Below are 15,180 nucleotides of genomic sequence, written 5' to 3'. Positions count from 1 at the left end.
TATCATGTATCATCTATCTAATCTGTCTGCCTATTCTATCTAATCTCTATGTATCTGTATGATCTATGTAATCTATCATTCTATCTTATCTATCCGTCTATCAGTCTAATCTAATCTATCCATCTATCTAATGTATCTGTCTAGCTATCTTCCTGTTTGTTTATTTTGTCCGTTTTTGTCAACGTGTACCGTCACTAGGTGCGCAGTCATTCCTCTGTCTCCTTCTCATTCTTGATGCCTTGTGTTTGTTTCTGTGAGTTAGCTGTGTCTTTGGGTCTTGAGAGGAGTGGCCGTGGGTTGGAACACCTGGGTAGGTGGCCCGAGTCCGCTGGGTGTACATGGCCGGCTGGACTCTCTAACCAGTGCGGGCTGGGGCCCTCCGGGTGCTCTGCCCTGGGGCTGGCCCTGCCGGGGCGGCTGCGTGAGCTGCGGGGCAGATCCGAGGCCCCACACAGGGAGCACCCCGGCTGGCCTGCTGGGGCCGAGGCAGGTACACGCCCAGTAGTAAGTCTTTGTGCCTGCGCGCCGATGTCACCTCGGTGGCCCTGCCTGGCTGCCCATCTCCAGAGAGCATGTGCAGTCACAGGTTCAGTGAGCTGCCTTTTTGGGGACACGCGGGGCTGGTGTGGGCTAGTGGCCCGTGGGCTTGCTGAGGTGGCCGGCCAGCTATCTCGCGGGGAAACTGCTCCCCTCTGTTGTCAAGGTGGAGGTGCAGTTTCAGTGCATCTAGGCATTTAGATGTGAGTGAGGTCTATCTGAAATGGGATAGTAGCATTTAGAGCTGTGTTTTCTGTTCGTATGGAAAGGGTGCTGTGCATAAAGAGTTGGGTGGCGGTGGCAGGAATTCGAGGAATGCTGATGTCCTTGCATTTATTTATGTTCTGTTAAGGGAAGTGATTCCGAAGTAACTTTCTACTCATGTATGAAGGTGGTGCGTAAGGTCACCCCACGTCAGTCATGGTGAGATGAAGTGAGGTAGTAGAATTAAAGCCTGTACCCCTTGGCCTTATACGTAGGAGACGCACCGTGGGTGCTCTTTGCTGCTCTCCTGTCCTGGCTTATTGCCTTAACGAACGTGATGGTTCAGAGTGGTCCCAGCGACATTTCCAGCAAAATCTTTCTACAATTGCATAGAAACACTTGGGATATCTATATCCCAGAGGCTAGTGGAAAAGTTTACTCTTTCTGGTCACTGTTTGCAAGTTGTTCGCTCTATCACGCATTCCTTTGTTCCGTTCAGACCGATAGGGGCAGTGTTACACACACACAGACTCACACACACACAGAATTAAACATGTTTAAAAACCAAAATGAGAAGAGTGGTTTCCTGTGTCACAGCAGGGATTCCCTAGCCTGCGGGGAGCTCAGAGCAGTGGCAGAGCAGAGGGAAGTGGCCTTGTAAGCCAACCTGGTCTTCCTCCTCTGGACTTGCCTCCCCCTGGGCTGTCTTCCCTTAAACGCTCAGCACGTAGACCTCGCGTGGAGCACGCACAGTCATAAAACGTGGCTACTTCCTCATCCCAGTCACTGGGGCATGGGGCATGTTGCATTGTTAGGTGTGGCTCAGAGCATTATCACTCGTGTACGTGAGTTCTTCCTTTGTAGTTGAGTGAAAAAGTAAAGACAGCCAGAGGCATATTAGCAAGAACATTGTTTAGTGGGAATATATAATACACACACACAGATCTGTGAAAGATTTTGTTTAATGGATAGGAGGGAGGCTAGGAAGCGGCCGGTAGACGGCTGTGAGGGTGGCGTGGTGTCCACCGCGTCACCGTCTTCGGGGGTGGGGCTAAGTCCGTTGGTTGTGCCACGCGTGGCATCGGGCTGTTGGGGACCAGAAGACGAAGGCCTGTGAGGGCGGCGTGGTGTCCATAGGCTCGCCCTCTGTGTCAGAGTCCGGCCCCACGCCAGCGGCCCGCAAGGGCAGTGTGGTGTCCATAGGCTCGCCCTCTATGTCAGAGTCCAGCCCCAGCAATGTGGTGTCCATACTTCCTTAGTTTGAGGCAGGCATGAGAATCGGGTACGAAGCTAGGGAGAGCCTTCCACCTCCTTCTCAGGCCACGGGCGCACTGAGCTTCCCAGCTAGGGCAGCCTCTGATAGGTCAGCCAGGGGACGCATCACAGAGTAGCCGCCCGGGCAACCGTGATGTCACCCAGGGGAGACACATCACGGAACCCCCACTGCCGTGACACACCAGCCCTGCCCAGAGGAGACCCTGGCCAACTGTCACAGGGCGTGGCCCCATCCCCAACCCCAGTAGATTCCCTAGACCCCGAGGACTGCCTGCCGAGGGCTGTGCAGGTGTTTGGGCCAGCGAAACCACCATGTAGACCGTTCAGGGCCGCAGTGCCCACGTCTGTCAGAGCTCAGCCTGCCTGGGTGCCTGCTCTGCACACACTCAACACCCGGGGTGCGGCGGCCAATGCTGTGCCCCCGCGGTCCCTGAGGCCAGGGCTGCTGAGGCACGGCTCGCCCTCGCCCCGGGCCTTCCCATCTTCTTTGGGAGGCCTGGAGCCAGGCATGCTTTCTCCACCATGGCCAGCCAGGCAGGTGACAGATTCCGAGGAGGGGAACGACCGCGTGACTTCCCTTTCTAGCTAGCAGGCAGGTTCTTTCTTTGCCTCCCAGAAAGCGTAGATCAGGGACCACCAGGTTTCAGCATAGCAACATTCCACGTCCTGACTGAGCCTGGCAGCCCAGATTTTCTCTTTGGTCTCGATTTGGGGCCTGTGTCAGGTATACAAGTAACAAAACACAATAAACTGAGAAAAACACTTTTTATTTTCTTACTTGTATTTTTTTATTTTCATTCATTTTGTTATCATTAATCTACAATTACATGAAGAGCATTATGTTTACTAGACTCCCCCCTTCATCAAGTCCCCCCCACAAACCCCATGACAGTCACTGTCCAACAGCATAGTAAGATGCTGTAGAATCACTACTTGTCTTCTCTGTCTTGCACAGTCCTCCCTATGCGTGCCCCCCCACATTATACATGCTAATCGTAAGGCCCCCTTTCTTTTTCCCCACCCTTATCCCTCCCTTCCCACCCATCCTCTCCAGTCACTTTCCCTTTGGTAACTGTTAGTCCATTCTTGGGTTCTGTGATTCTGCTGCTGTTTTGTTCCTTCAGTTTCTCTTTGTTCTTATACTCCACATATGAGTGAAATCACTTGGTACTTGTCTTTCTCCCCCTGGCTTATTTCACTGAGCATAATAATAATACCCTCTAGCTCCATCCGTGGTGCTACAAATGGTAGCATCTTTTTTCTTTTTATGGCTGAATAATATTCCATTGTGTATAACATGTACCCCATCTTCTTTATCCATTCATCTGCTGATGGACACTTAGGCTGCTTCCATTTCTTGGCTATTATAAATAGTGCTGCGATAAACATAGGGGTGCATCTGTCTTTTTCAAACTGGGCTGCTGCATTCTTAGGGTAAATTCCTAGAAGTGGAATTCCCGGGTCAAATGGTATTTCTATTTTGAGCTTTTTGAGGAACTTCCATACTGCTTTCCACAATGGTTGAACTAATTTGCATTCCCACCAGCAGTGTAGGAGGGTTCCCCTTTCTCCGCAACCTCACCAACATTTGTTGTTGTTTGTCTTTTGGATGGTTTTGATCCTTACTGGTGTGAGGTGATATCTCATTGTGGTTTTAATTTGCATTTGTCTGAAGACTAGCGATGTGGAGCGTCTTTTCATGTGTCTGTTGGCCATCTGACTTTCTTCTTTGGAGAACTGTCTGTTCCGCTCCTCTGCCCATTTCTTAATTGGTTTATTTGCTTTTTTTTTGTTGAGGTGCATGAGTTCTTTATATATTTTGGATGTCAACCCTTTATTGGATCTGTCATTTTCGAATATATTCTCCCATATTTTTGCATACCTTTTGGTTCTATTGATGATGTCCTTTGCTGTACAGAAGCTTTTCAGCTTTATATAGTCCCTCTTGTTCATTTTTGCTTTTGTTTCCCTTGCCTGGGGAGATATGTTCATGAAGAAGTTGCTCATGTTTATGTCCAAGAGATTTTTGCCTATGTTTTTTTCTAAGAGTTGTATGGTTTCATGACTTACATTCATGTCTTGGATCCATTTCGAATTTACTTCTGTGTATAGTGGTAGACAGTGATCCAGTTTCATTCTCTTACATGTAGCTGTCCAGTTTTGCCAGCACCATCTGTTGAAGAGACTGTCATTTCCCCATTGTATGTCCATAGCTCCTTTATCATATATTAATTGACCTTATATGTTTGGGTTAATGTCTGGAGTCTCTATTCTGTTCCACTGGTCTGTGGCTCTGTTCTTGTGCCAGTACCAAACTGTCTTGATTACTGTGGCTTTGTAGTTGAGCTTGAAGTTTGGGAGTGAGATCCCCCCAACTTTTCTCTTCCTTCTCAGGATTTCTTTGGCTATTTGGGGTCTTTGGTGTTTCCATATGAATTTTTGTTCTGTTTGTTCTAGTTTGTTGAAGAGTGTTGTTGGTAATTTGATAGGGATTGCATCCAATCTGTATATTGCTTTGGGCATGATGGCTATTTTGATGATATTAATTCTTCCTAGCCAAGAGCATGGGATGAGTTTCCATTTGTTATTGTCCTCTGTAATTTCTCTAAAGAGTGTCTTATAGTTTTCAGGGTATAGGTCTTTCACTTTCTTTGTTAGGTTTATTCCTTACTATTTTATTCTTTTTGATGCAATTGTGAATGGAGTTGTTTTCCTGATTTCTCTTTCTGTTGGTTCATTGTTAGTGTATAGGAAAGCCACAGATTTCTGAGTGTTAATTTTGTATACTGCAACTCTGCTCTATTCCGATATCAGTTCTAGTAGTTTTGGAGTGGAGTCTTTAGGGTTTTTTATGTACAGGGTGATGTCATCTGCAAATAGTGACAGTTTGACTTCTTTTTTACCAATTTGGATTCCTTGTATTTCTTTGTTTTGTCTAATTTCCATGGCTAAGACCTCCAGTACTATTTTGAATAACAGTGGGTCGTGTGGGCATCCCTGTCTTGTTCCCGATCTCAGAGGAAAAGCTTTCAGCTTCCCTCCTTCTGCTTACTTTAGGCCTCATTTTTTCTTCTTTTTCCAATTTTGATAATTGAGACATTCGACTATTCATTTGGATTTGTTCTTCCTTCTTTAAATATGCCTATATTGTTACATATTTTCCTCTTAAGACTGCTTTCGCTGCGTCCCACAGAAGTTGGGGCTTTGTGTTGTTGTTGTAATTTATTTCCATATATTGCTGGATCTCCATTTTAATTCAGTCATTGATCCATTGACTATTTAGAAGCGTGTTGTTAAGCCTCCATGTGTTTGTGAGCCTTTTTGCTTTCTTTGTACAATTTATTTCTAGTTTTATACCTTTGTGGTCTGAAAAGTTCGTTGGTAGAATTTCAGTCTTTTTGAATTTACTGAGGCTCTTTTTGTGGCCTCGTATGTGGTCTATGCGGGAGAATGTTCCATGTGCACTTGAGAAGAATGTGCATCCTGTTGCTTTTGGGTGTAGAGGTCTATAGATGTCTATTAGGTCCATCTGTTCTAGTGTGTTGTTCAGTGCCGCTGTGTCCTTACTTATTTTCTGTCTGGTGGATCTGTCCTTTGGAGTGAATGGTGTGTTGAAGTCACCTAAAATGAATGCATTGCATTCTATTTCCCACTTTAGTTTTGTTAGTATTTGTTTCACATATACTGGTGCTCCTGTGTTGGGTATATATATATTTATAATGGTTATATCCTCTTATTGTACTGAGCCCTTTATAATTATGTAATGTGCTTCTTTATCTCTTGTTACTTTCTTTGTTTTGAAGTCTATTTTGTCTGATACTAGTACTGCAACACCTGCTTTTTTCTCCCAATTGTTTGCATGAAATATCTTTTTCCATCCGTTGACTTTTAGTCTGTGCATGTTTTGGGGTTTGAGGTGAGTCTCTTGTAAGCAGTATATAGATGGTTCTTGTTTTTTTATCCATTATGTGACTCTATGTCTTTTGATTGGTGCATTCAATCTATTTACATTTAGGTTGATTGTCGATAGGTATGTACTTATTGCCATTTCAGGCTTTAGATTCGTGGTTATCAAAGGTTTCAGGTTACTTTCCTTACTATGTAAGAGTCTAACTTAACTCACTTAGTATGCTGTTACAAACACAATTTAAAGGTTCTTTTCTATTTCTCCTCCTTTTTCTTCCTCCTTCATTCTTTATATATTAGGTATCAAATTCTGTACTTTTTGTCTATCCCTTGATTGGCTTTGGGGATAGTCAATTTAATTTTGCATTTCCCTTGCAATCAACTTCTCCACCCTCCCTACCATGATTTTACTACCTCTGGTGACAGCTATCCAACCCTCAGAACACTTCCATCTATACAGTCCCTCCAAAATAGACTACAGAGATGGTTTGTGGGAGGTAAACTCTCTCAGCTTTTGCTTATCTGGGAACTGTTTAATCCCTACTTCAAATTTAAATGATAATCTTGCCGGATAAAGTAATCTTGGTTCAAGGCCCTCTCCTTCATTGCATTGAATACATTATGCCACTCCCTTCTGTCTTGTAAGGTTTCTGCTGAGAAGGCTTTCTTTTGTATGTGATCTTATTTCTCTCTCTGGCTGCTTTTAACAGTCGGTCCTTATCCTTGATCTTTCCCATTTTAATTACTATGTGTCTTGGTGCTGTCTTCCTTGGGTCCCTTGTGTAGGGGGATCTGTGGATCTCCATGGCCTGAGAGACTATGTCCTTCCTCAGATTGGGGAAGTTTTCAGCAACTACCTCCTCAGAGACACTTTCTATCCCCTTCTCTCTCTCTTCTTCTTCTTGTATCCCTCTGATGCAAATATTGTTCCACTTGGATTGGTCACACAGTTCTCTCAGTATTCTTTCATTCTTAAAGATCCTTTTTTCTCTCTGTGCCTCAGCTTCTTTGTATTCCTCTTCTCTAGTTTCTATTTCATTTATTGTCTCCTCCACCGTATCCAACCTGCTTTTAATACCCTCCATCATGCTCTTCAATGATTGGATCTCCGACCTGAATTTATTCCTTTGTTCTTGGATGTCTTTCCGTACCTCCATTAAAATGTTGATGATTTTTATTCTGAACTCCCTTTCAGGAAGAGTCACGAGGTCCATAACATTTAAATCTTTCTCGGGAGTTGTATTAATAATTTTACTCTGGACAAGGTTCCTTTGGCGTTTCATGTTTGTATAAGGCGCCCTCTAGTGTCCAGAAGCTCTATTCTGGAGCTGCTGAGCCCCTGAAGCAATGTCGGGGGTCGCAGGGGAGCGGTAATGGGGGGAGGAAAGAGCTGTTCCCCGCCTCCTGGCTCTTGTGCCTGTCTCCACTGCCTGAGCCAGTGGGCCGGGCACACAGGTATAAGTTTTTGTCCCAGAGCAGCCGGATATGGATCCCTGCTTTCCACAAGCAGTCGGAATCCCAGTCTCCCCAGGAACTCTGCCTGTATTAACTTTCCAACCCTGTAATTATGCATCATGCAAGCACCATGAAATGTAGGTTTGTGCTCCCAGTGCAGATCTCCAGATCTAGGTGTTCAGCAGTCCCAGGCCTTCCACTCCCTCCCTGCTCCGTTTCTCTTCCTCTCGCCTGTGTCCTGGGGTGGGGGAGGGGCTCTGGTCCCGTGGAGCCACAGCTCTGGTACGTTACCCCGTTTGGTGAGGTCTGCTCTTTTCTCCAGGTGTGTGCAGTCTGACACCGTCCTCTTTCCTATTGCTCTCTCAGGATGAGTGCGCCAATTAAATTTTCTAATTATTTCCAGTTTTAGGAGGAAACCTCTGTCTCTCCTCTCATGCCGCCATCTTTAATCCCATCTATAGAAAGAATTTGATAGATAATTTTCTGAATCTCATGAAATATTTTCTTGTCTTGATGTGCATTAGATACCATCCTATATCAGTGGTTTTTAGAAGCTGTTTAACTTGATGTTAACTTTGAAATGTAAATTATGCACCAATTAGAGAATTATTTGTATAGAAAAGCAATGTATTTGAGATAATATAAAACTGACACATGCTTTTAGACAGGGTAAGAACCTTCCAGACTCATTATAAGCTATCAGAGCAAGCATTGTATTGTTATGTCCACTCTGTTAATGTTGATCGGATGAGAAACTATTTATTATCCTTACCAAGTATAACAAGATCATCCTTTCTTAATCAGTTTCCCTTGTGGTTATAATTAAAATTTGGTCATTCCAAACTGTAAGCCATGGTGTACTATCATTCAAGTTAGCTCATAAATTTAGGCTACAAAAGAGGGTATTAAATTGTTTTTTTTGTCACATAGCATAGTTGCCTAAATAGCTTTCCACTTCTAAAAATGTCACCTCTATACTATTTGGATATGCCAACAAAGTGATCAGAAATGCATACCTTAATATAAAATCAGAGTAATTGTGTGCTATCAGATGTTAGAAGTTTTTCTCTACCATTAACTCTGTACTTATACAAGTAAACTCCAACACAGAAAAAACTGTAGCCAAAAAATGTATATATATGTATATGTATATATCTAAAGCAATACTTCTTAAAGTCTGGCCTTCAGGACAGTGGAAGATTGCAAACTAATAAGTCCATTATATGATCAATACTTTATTTGAGAGTGAGTGTTTATTGCAATATGGCATTGCCAAAACATCTGAGCAAGTCATGTTATTTCCCTGCTGTGAATTCATTTCATTTTGTTTTATTAAAGTCTTGGTTTCTTGGGGAAAAAGTAAACACATGTAATTTGACAAGTGAGAGGGTGCTATCTACCTTTGTATATTCAGGCAAATGTTAAGGCAATGATTTAATGGCCCCCCCCAAAAAAAGGACTTAGGATATTCAGGGTATTATCTAGTAATGAGTACCAGACAATTTTTCAGCCATAGAATAACCTGTGTATACACAGTTATTTTTAAGTGACCTTGAGGACTAGTCACATTTCTTTCATCAAATTCTAGATTAGTAGAACTATATAGGTGGGTCCAAACACTTTTTTCCTTTATTTTTTCCCCCTCTTTTGTTTCCTATTCTTTCTTGCCTTTCTTTTCTTAGAACATATTCAAAGTAACTGATAGCTGACCTTTAACCATTTTGCTTTTAGTATGAATATCCATAGTTCATATTTATTAGTAATTTTGCTTAACATTGAAATTAGCCCTTTTTAATGTAATCAGTATAATAAAATGCTTGATCATTCAGCTGTGATTCCACACTGAGTAGTAACAACTCACTGAATAGTAGTAACACACTGGGAAAAAGAGAAGACCTCACAAGAATGAGTAAATTAGCAAAGCCTCGATCCAGCAGCATCTAAACCCTCCCCCTACCCCAGCTTACAGGTGGGAGGAAGAAAAATGCAGCAGGGAGGGAGATGAAGCCCAGATTTGCTAAACACCAAGCCCTGCAGATCTGTTCTGGGAACACAAACCCACCTTACATGGCGCTCTGGAGATTAGTGGAGTTGGAAAGCAAAGATGGGTGGAATACTGGGAGAAACTGAGATTCCAGAGCTTGTGGAGAGCAAGTATGCATAACCGCCCCCCTGCCCCTAGGACAAAAGAAAGGCAGGTACTTGGGAAGACTTCCCAACAGTGAGAGAGGCACTAAAGAAACAAAGATTACACAGAGCTTCTGCTCAGGAGAAGGGAAGGTGGACAAAGTCATCCCATCTGACTCAGCCCAGCAGATGGGAACTCTCAGGAGCTTCAGGCACCCCATCTCCCTGGCTGGCAATGCAGCCTTGAGGCCCCCCACTGCTGTACACATCCTGCTGCTCCTTCCTCCCAGCAGGCACCAGTCTGCATACCTGCTGCCAGTGACATCACTCCAAGCCAGCTGGAGGGTGGCTCTGCCTATGGTAGCTACAGGGGCATAGAACAGAGGCTCCTCCCTGTATGGAGAGCCCACTGGCCCTGGCTGTGGAGGCAGGCACCACACCTGGGAAGCAGGAAAGACCTTTTTCCTCCTGGCAGGCCCTAGTGCTGCTCACCTGCAACCCCCACCACTGGTCCAGGTGGGCAGCAGCTCCAGAGAGTAGAGCTTCTATGTACTTGAGGAAGCTGCCTATACAAAGTTATTATTCCATAGGAATCACTAGAATGAAAGAGCAAAAATATTTTGTACAAATAATAATTCAAATCCTAGAAAGAGGACTAAGTAAAACTGAAATCACCAATCTTCTTGATAAAGATTTCAAAATAAAAATAATAAACATGATTACAGATCTACAGAAAAAATATTCAAGATCTCAGGGAACACTTCAAGAAAGAGATAGAAACATTGAAAAATACAGTATCTGAAATGAAACATACAGTGGAGGGATTTAAAAGCAGATTACATGAGAGAGAGATGGTAAATGTAATAGAAATTAGAGAACAGGAATAAAAAAAAAGGTGAGGCACAGAGAGAAAACAGGATCTCTAGGAATGAATGAATAGTAAGAGAACTATGTGACCAATCCAAACAGAACAATATTTTCATTATAGGGGTACTAGAAGAAAAAGAAAGAGAAAAAGGAATAGAATGTATCTTTGAGGAAGTAATTGTTGAAAACTTCCCCAATCTGGGTAAAAAAATAGTCTCTCAGGTAATGGAAGCACAGAGGGCACAGAGGTCTCCCAACACAAGGGACCTTAGGAAGACCACACCGAGACATGTAATAATTAAAATGGCAAAGATCAAGGAAAAGGAGAGAGTATTAAAAGCAGCCAAAAAGAGAAAAAATGATCATGTATAAAGGAAAAGCCAAGACTATCAGCAGACTTCTCAAAAGAAACATTCAGGCCACAAAGAATGGCATTATATATATAATGCAATGAAATAGAAGGGCCTTCAACCAAGAATACTCCACCTGGCAGGGTTATCATTTAAATTTTAGGCAGGGATAAACAATTAAGGGCATTTACCTCCCACAAACAGTCTCTACAGTATATTTTAAAGGGACTTCTCTAGATGGAAGTGCTCCTAAGGCTAAATAGCTGTCATAAGAGAAAATAAAACCACAGTAAAGGAAGTAGGCCAATTAATTACTAAGGACATGCACAATAAATCAACCACCCACAAAGTCAGTCAAGGGCTAAACAAAGAGTACAGAATAGGACACCCAATATATAAAGAGTGGAAGAGGAAGAAGAAAAAGAAGGGAGGACAAAAAGAACCTTTAGCTTGTGTTTGAAATAATGTAATAAGATAAGCCAGACTGTTAGATAAGGAAGCTGCCCTTGAACCATTGGTAACAACAAATCTAAAGCCTGCAATGACAAGAAGTACATATCTATCGATATTTTCCCTAAATGTAAATGAACTGAATGTACCAATCAAAAGACATAGAGTTACAAAATGGATTAAAAAATTCTATATGCTGTATGCAAGAGATTCACAGACTAAAAGTAACAGGGAGAAAAAAGCAGGAGTAGCAGTACTTATATCAGACAATATTGATTTCAAAACAAAGAAAGAAACAAAAGACAAAGAAAGACATTACATAATAATAAAGGGGTCAGTCCAACAAGAAGATATAACCATTATAAGTATCTATGCACCCAATATAGGAGCACCTAAATATGTGAAACAAATACTAGCAGAATTAAAGGGGGAGATAGAATTCAGTGCATTTATTTCAGGAGACTTCAACAAACTGCTCACTCCAAAAGACAAATAAACCATACAGAAAGTAAGTAAGGAGACAGAGGCACTGAACAATGCATTAGAATAGATGGCCCTAACAGACATCTACAGAACACTCTACCCAAAAGCATCAGGATACATATTCTCAAGTGTACATTAAATGTTTTCCAGAGAGTTACATACTAGGACACAAAAAGAGCCTCAGTAAATTAAAAAAGATTGAAATTGAAATTGTGCCAATCATCTTCTCAGACCACAAACATATGAAACTAGAAATAAATTATGCAAAGGAAAAATAAGCCCTAAACACATGGAGGCTTAACATGTTTCTAAATAATCAATGGATCAATGACCAAATAAAAACAGAGATCAAGCAATATATGGACACAAATGACAACAACAACTCAACACCCAAAAATCTGTGGGATGCCTCAAAGGCAGTTCTAAGAGGAAAGTATATTGCAACACAGGCTTACCTTGAGAAAGAAGAACTATCCCAAAAGGGCAGTCTAAATTCACAATTAATAAAACTAGAAAAAGAAGGATAAGTGAGGCCCAAAGTCAGTAAAAGGAGGGACATAATAAAGATCAGAGCAGAAATAAATAAAACTGAGAAGAATAAAACTATATAATCAATGAAACTAGGAGCTGTTTCTTCAAGAAAATAAACAAAATAGATAAACTCCTAGACAGACTTATCAAGAAAAATGTGTTCACACATAAAGAGAATCAGAATGAGAAAGGAAATATCAATATGGACACCATAGAAATGCAAAGAATTATTAGAGAATACTATGAAAAATTATATGCCAGCAAATTGGTTAACTCAGATGAAATGGACAACTTTCTAGAAAAATACAACCTTCCAAGACTGACCCAGGAAGAAACAAAATCTGAACAGACCAATTACCAGCAATGAAATTGAACTGGTAATCAAAAACTACCTAAGAACAAAAGCCCTGGAACAGATGGCTTCACTGATGAAGTTTATCAAAAATTTAGAGAAGACCTAATATCCTTCTCCTTAAAGTTTTCCAAAAAGTAGAAGAGGAGGGAATACTTCCAAACTCATTGTATGAGGCCAGCATCACTCTAATACCAAAACCAGACAAAGACTGCACACAAAAAAAAGAAAATTATAGACTAATGGCCGTGATGAACATAGATGAAAAAATCCTCAAAAAAATATTAGCAAACCACAAAAAATCTCTAAAAGATCATCCATCATGATCAAGTGGGATTTCTTCCACAAATACAAGGATGGTACAATATTTGAAAATCCATCAACATCATGCACCACATCAACAAAAAGAATGACAGAAGTCACATGATCATCTCAATGCATGTTGAAAAATCATTTTATAAAATTCAGCATCTATTCATGATAAAAACTCTCCACAAAATGAGTAGAGAGGGCAAGTACCTCAATATAATAAAGGCCATATATTAGAAACCCACAGCCAACATCATACTTTACAGCAAAAAGTTTAAAGCTTTTCCTGTAATACTGGGGACACTACAAGGATATCCACTCTCACCATTTTTATTCAACATAGTACTGGAGTTTCTAACCACATCAATCAGACAACACAAAGAAAAAAAAGTCATCCAGATTGGTAAGGAAGAAGTAAATTGTCACTGTTTGCAGATTACATGATGTTGCACATAAAAATAAAACATAATAATACACCCCAAAACTAGAACTAATAACTGAATCCAGCAAAGTTGCAGGATACAAAATTAATACACAAAAGTCTGTTGTATTCCTATATACTAACAATGAACTACCAGATAGAGAAATCAGGAAAAGAACTCCATTTACAATTACATTAAAAAAAATCCTAACCAAGGAAGTGAATGACCTATACCCTGAAACTGCAAGACACTCATGAGAGAAACTGAAGACACCAATAAATGGAAATACATCCCATGCTCATGAAAAGGAAGAATTAATATTGTAAAAGTGACCCTCTTGCCTAAAGCAATCTACAGATTCACTGCAATCACTATCAAAATACCAACATCAACCAACTAGAACAAATAGGTTTAAAATTCATATGGAACCACAAAAGACCCCAAATAGTCAAAGCAATCCTGAGAAGGAAGAAAAAAGCTGAGGTTATTATGCTCCGTAACATCAAGCTTTATTACAAAGCCACAGTAATCAAAACAATTTGGTACTTACACAAGAACAGACCCATAGATCAATGGAACAGAATAGAGGGTCCAGATATAAACCCACACATAAATGGCCAATTAATATATGGTAAAGAAGCCATGGCTATACAATGGGGAGATGACAGCCTCTTCAACAACTGGTGTTGGCAAAACTGGACAGCTACATGTAAGAGAATAAAACTGGATTACTATCTCCATACACAAAAGTAAACTCGAAATGGATCAAAGACCTGAATGTAAGTCAGGAAACCATAAAACTCACAGAAGAAAACATAGGCAAAAGTCGCTTCAATATAAACATGAGCAATTTTTTCCTGAACATATCTCCTTGGGCATGGGAATCAAAAGCAAAAATGAATGGGACTACATCAAACTAAAAAGCTTCTGTACAGGAAAGGATAACATCCTACAGTATGGGAGAATATATTCATAAATGACATATCCAATAAGAGGTTAATGTCCAAAATTTATAATGAGCTCACATGCCTCAACACCCAAGAAACAAATAACCTTATTAAAAAATGAGCAGAGGATCAGAACAGACACTTCTCCAAAGAAGAAATTCAGATGGCCAACAGGAACATGAAAAGATGCTCCACATCGCTAATTATAAGGGTAATGCAAATTAAATCCACAATGAGATATCACCTTACACCAGTTAGGTTGTCCAGCTTCAAAAAGACTAAGAGCAGCAAATGCTGGTGAGGATGTGGAGAAAGGGGAACCCTCATACAGTGCTGGTGGGAATGTAAACTAGTTCAACCATTGTGGAAAGCAGTATAGAGGTTCCTCAAAAAACTAAAAATAAAAATACCATTTGACCAGGGAATTCCACTCCTAGGAATTTACCCAAAGAAAACAAAATCACAGATTCAAAAAGACAAATGCACCCCTATGTTTATTACAGCACTATTTATAAAGCCAAGATATGGAAGCAAGCCAAGTGTCCACCAGCAGATGAATGCATAAAGAAGAGGTGGTACATATACACAATGGAACATAATTCAGCCATAAAAAAGAAAACAAACCCTACCATTTGCAACAACATGGGTGGAGCTAGAGAATATTATGCTCAGTGCAATAAGCCATGGGGAGCAAGACAAGTACCAAATGATTTCCCTCCTTTGTGGAGTGTAACAGTGAAACAAAATTGAAGGAACAAAACAACATCAGATTCACAGACTCCAAGAAGGGACTAGCAGTTACCAAAGGGGGTTGCAGTGTGTTGGGAGGGAGAGAGAAGGGGACTAAGGGACATTATAATTAGCATTCACAATATAGGTAGGTCATGGGGAGAGCAGTGTTTGTTCATGGAGAAAACAAGTAATGACTCTATAGCATTTTACTATGGTGATGGATAGTGATTGCA

This window comes from Manis pentadactyla, chromosome 19 (assembly GCF_030020395.1).
Source record: "Manis pentadactyla isolate mManPen7 chromosome 19, mManPen7.hap1, whole genome shotgun sequence".
NCBI lineage: Eukaryota > Metazoa > Chordata > Mammalia > Pholidota > Manidae > Manis > Manis pentadactyla.
The sequence above is the reverse complement of the archived record's forward strand: the minus strand, read 5'-3'. Positions refer to the sequence as shown.